We start from the raw sequence: 4,969 nt of genomic DNA, 5'->3' as shown, positions 1-4,969 counted from the left end.
TTACTCGTAGGATTAGCAAGAAATCACTCCCATTTGAAGGTCCTCCAATGACTGATCTAGTTAGTAACTAGATTCAGTTAGATTCTAGAATATTTTTAGTGAAAAGTTCATTTGACTAGGCAACTTGATATGGTAAAAAGAATGTGCATTTTGGCCAGGTGCAGTGACTCATACCTGAAATCTCGGTATTTTGGGAGGCCGAGGCGGGCAGATGACTTGAGGTCAGGAGTTCAAGACCAACCTGCCCAACATGGTGAAATCGTGTATCTACCAAAAATACAAAAATTAGCCAGGCATCGTGGTGGGCACCTGTAATCCCAGCTACTGAGGAGGCTGAGGCAGGAGAATCGCTTGAACCCAGGAGGCAGAGGTTGCAGGGAGCCGAGATCAAGCCACTGCACTCTAGCCTGGGCAATACAGCAAGACTCAGTCTCAAAAAAAAAAAAAAAAAAGAACGTCAGTTTTGCGACCATGCAAACCTGATTGCAGAGCCTGGCTCTGGCACTCACTATGAGCTGAGTCAAATTAGTTGACTTCTCTGAGCCTTGATTTCTTCTGCAGGATAGAAAAAAAGAATCCATGTAGCTCTAAGGGTGAAATGAAATACAACAAGTGTATTACTTTGCTTGGGCCACTATAATGAATACCACAGACTGGGCAGTTTAAACTATGTGTCCATTTTCTTATCCTTCTGGAGGCCGGCAAGTCCAAAATCAAGGTGTGAGAAGGTTTCGTTTCTTGCGAGGCCTCTCTCTTTGGCTTGCAGATGGGCGCCTTCTCACTAGGTGCTCACATGGTCTCTCTTCTGTATGTATCTGTCTCCAAACCTCTCTTGTTTTTGAGATGGAGTCTCACTCTGCTGCCCAGGCTGGAGTGCAATGGCGCGATCTTGGCTCACTGAACCTCTGCCTCCTGCGTTCAAGCAATTCTTCTGCCTCAGCCTCCCTAGTAGCTGGCAATACAGGCATGTGCTACAAAGTCCAGCTAATTTTTGTATTTGTAGTAGAGATGGGTTTCACCATGTTGGTCAGGATGGTCTCAAACTCCTGACCTCAAGTGATCCACCCACCTCAGGCTCCCAAAGTGCTGGGATTACAGGCGTGAGCCACTGTGCCCGGCCGGCCTCCATTTCTTGTGGAAAAAAAAAAAAAAAAAAAAATATATATATATATATATATATTAACTTACCTCCTCAAAAACCCTATCTCCAGATAGCCACATTCTGAGGGACTGGAGGTTAGGACTTAAATGTATGAATTATTGGGGGACACAGTTCACCATTATAGCGGTTTATTTTATATCTATATATTTGTTCAAGACAGAGTTTCATTGTCGCCCAGGATGGAGTGCAGTGGTGCAATCATGGCTCACTGCAGCCTCAGCCTTCTGGGCTCAAGCAATTCTCCTGCCTCAGTCTCCTGAGTAGCTGGGACCACAGGCATGCACCGCCACTCCCAGCTAATTTTTGTATTTTTAGTAGAGATGAGGTTTTGCCATGTTGTGGCTGGTCTCGAACTCCTGAGCTCAAGCAATTGGCCCACCTCGGCCTCCCAAAATGCTACAATTTCAGGCATGAGCCACTGCACTCGGTCTAGCCGCTCTTATTACAAGAGCTCTCATTTCTTCCTGCGGCTCTTCCTAATTCTGGACTATTTCCATGGTTTGGGAGTTGGTGATTCTGCAGGGAGTGCTTGCGATATTTTCCAGAGTTTCACGGGAAAAGCTGATGTCAGGAGGTAAAGAACATATGAAGCCTGCTCAGCATCGTCTAGATGCAGGCTCTACTCTCTGGTACTTTTCTTGGGCTAGGAGTACCGAGGAATTGTTTGCTTTTTCTGGAATTCGAGAAATGTGTTGTAACCAAGTCAGAGGAGGAGAAGAAACAGGGGGGATAGTTGTTCTCACACAGATCCAGGTGCTATTTCTTCAGGAAGCAATAAGATCATCAACACTAGGGAAAAGAGGATTTTTTCCTCAGATTTCTAACATTCAGACTCACCATTCAATCCCTGCACTTCCCGCTTCCTTATATTCGAGTAGCCTCATGAAGTCGTGCCCTTTGTTGTTATAAATAATTACGTTGGTCCACTTGTAAAAATGTTGGCCAGTTACGGCAAGTCTGGTGTTGCAAACCTGTCCTAAATATTTTATGGATTTCTAAAAGCCGACTCTGTGGTTTGAGCTGAAAGTGGATGGCAGGAATTCCTTTTTCTTTCTGGAATAGTCTCAGATCACTGTGAGGTCTAGGACAGGTCACTCTCTTCTTGTAGTTACTGAAGCAAATTTTTATCTCTGGGTGTAAGGTAAAAGTGGCTCTGGAATTTTCAAAGACAGATTTAAAGATATATGTTTTGTATACATAACAATTAAATATAAATGGTAATGATAGTTAACATGTACTTTCAATGCACAATATCGTTCAGTCCTTACATTAATTTTAAGACCTTTTAACAGATGAGAGGGTGCCTTCGTGAGCCCCTTCTCTGAAGCAGCAGAAGAAAGAAAAGGGGCTTGAAGCCTGTCTGCAGAGGCTCATCCAGAGGTGGCTGCAGGGTCCAGGTGACCCGTCAATGGTGGTAAGGACCCTGGACAGGTGGGCAGTGAAGAGACCCCTTCGGTGTGGGACTTCCCCCATATTGCATGGCATTACTTTGGACAGGGACAAATGAGACTGTGAAAACATGTTGCCTGGCACAAGGAATGAGGTAACCTGTCCAAGATCCCAGATCGGTCAGCAGTAAAGTCAGGACATGAATTCAATTTGGTGACTGGCATTCAGCAAAGACGGCCGGGGCAGTGATGGAGAGAGACTGAGAGAGACCGACAGAGATGGAGGGCTCTTCTTGAGCCAGCAAGGTGGGAAGAACATGGGGTGGGACAGAAAGCAGAGTGAGCCCCAGACGCTCCCTCAAGGAGCTGGAATTCTAGTGGAGGAGCTGCATGAGTTAGCACTTCAGTACACACATACTCACACACACACTCACATACACACATACACACACCACACACACACTCAGACACAACACACACACTCACACACACTCACATACACACTCACATACACTGACATACACACTCACACACACTCACATACATACACACACTCACATACACACACATACACACTCACATACACACACTCACATACACACTCACATACACACACTCACATACACACACTCACATACACACACACTCACAAATGCTGTGTCAGGGAGGGTGGGGAGTAGAGGCTGGAATTCAGACTGAGAGACTCAGGAAGGCTTCACCATAGAGTCTTCGGAGTTAGACTGGAAGACGGGGATTTCTGTCTTTGAATCTTCTGACAGTAGAATCTAGCTGGAAAGAGGACTAGATGTGGCTGGAAAGAGTGGCTGAGGGAGGGAGGTTAAGCACTAGGAAGGAATGGTGGCCACAGTAGACCGTGGGGCATTCTTTTGAAGAAGTTTCACATGGAGACTTTCATAGCCATGCTTTTGTAATTTGTTTTTGCTGCTCTCTGTACTTCAAATGCCCTCCCCTCTCTCCATTTCCACCTGGGAGCTCAGGCCAAGAATGAATGCGTCTGTTTTCTGCAGCGCTATTGATCCCTGTGGTGGGAAGTGAACTCTCCCTTTCCTAAACCTGCTGGAGTTCATTCTCGGTCATCACCTTGCCAGTGGCCTTGCAGGTACTTGCACCTTGTAGCATAAGTGCCACTACCCTGGGTTGCCCTGAAGGGAGAGATGGCACCCTACACTTCCCTGCCCTCACTCAGGACTGGTTCCTGCCTGCCTCCTCCCCCAGCGTCTTCCTGCTAAATGAGTCCATAGACAGTTATGGGAGGCACTCAGGCAATCCCCCAATGGCCTCAGGAGGTCTTGGCACTCACTGTGCAATACATTTCGAATTCTCTGGGAAGCAGATGGAAGTGAACCATGACTATTATCGACTCTCGAGATACCTCCGCAAGAGTTGTGTTCCCTTTTACCAGAAAATATGTCAGGCAGAGAAAGGAGAAAGTTTCATGCCAGAAGGATCCTTTGCAAAAGTCCCCTGGGTCTACAATCTACATTTGCTTTTTTTTCTGTTTCAATTTGACAGTTAAAAAACAAAAACCTAGGTGGAGCCAAGATGGCCGAATAGGAACAGCTCCAGTCTCCAACTCCCAGCCCCAGCGACACAGAAGACGGGTGATTTCTGCATTTCTGCTTGAGGTACCGGTTTCATCTCACTAGGGAGTGCCTAACAGTGGGTGCAGGACAGTCGGTGAAGCGCACTGTGCGCGAGCCGAAGCAGGGCGAGGCATTGCCTCACTCGGGAAGCGCAAGGGGTCAGGGAGTTCCCTTTCCTAGTCAAAGAAAGGGGAAACAGACGGCACCTGGAATATCAGGTCAGTCCCGTCCTAATACTGCGCTTTTCCAACGGGCCTGGAAAACGGCACACTAGGAGATTGTGTCCCGCACCTGGCTCGGAGGGTCCTATGCCCACAGAGTCTTGCTGATTGCTAGCACAGCAGTCTGAGATCACGCTGCAAGGCGGCAACGAGGCTGGGGGAGGGGCGCCCGCCATTGCCCAGGCTTGCTTAGGTAAACAAAGCAGCCAGGAAGCTCGAACTGGGTGGAGCCCACCACAGCTCAAGGAGGCCTGCCTGCCTCTGTAGGCTCCACCTCTGGGGTCAGGGCACAGACAACCAAAAACTCAGCGAGGACCTCCACAGCCTTAAATGTCCCTGTCTGACTGACAGCTTTGAAGAGAGTAGTGGTTCTCCCAGCACACAGCTGGAGATCTGAGAACGGACAGACTGCCTCCTAAAGTGGGTCCCTCACCCCTGAGAAGCCTAACTGGGAGGCACCCCCCCAGTAGGGACAGACTGACACCTCATTCAACTGGGTACTTCTCTGAGACAAAACTTTCAGAGGAACTATCAGACAGCTGAATTTGTGGTCTCACGAAAATCCGCTGTTCTGCAGCCACCGGTGCTGACACC

At 48.0% G+C, this 4,969-nt stretch overlaps 1 long non-coding RNA gene across 1 annotated transcript; it reads left to right on the top strand.

The window, feature by feature from the left end:
* The first annotated feature begins 2,769 nt into the window (after positions 1-2,769).
* Positions 2,770-3,673, top strand: LOC134732203 (uncharacterized). Its single transcript, XR_010115138.1, has 2 exons — positions 2,770-2,856; positions 3,579-3,673. It is a non-coding gene; the product is annotated as an uncharacterized lncRNA (long non-coding RNA).
* The last annotated feature ends 1,296 nt before the right edge of the window (positions 3,674-4,969 follow it).

This window comes from Symphalangus syndactylus, chromosome 1 (genome assembly GCF_028878055.3).
Source record: "Symphalangus syndactylus isolate Jambi chromosome 1, NHGRI_mSymSyn1-v2.1_pri, whole genome shotgun sequence".
In the NCBI taxonomy this organism is placed as follows: domain Eukaryota; kingdom Metazoa; phylum Chordata; class Mammalia; order Primates; family Hylobatidae; genus Symphalangus; species Symphalangus syndactylus.
This window is presented reverse-complemented; position numbering and strand designations above follow the sequence as displayed.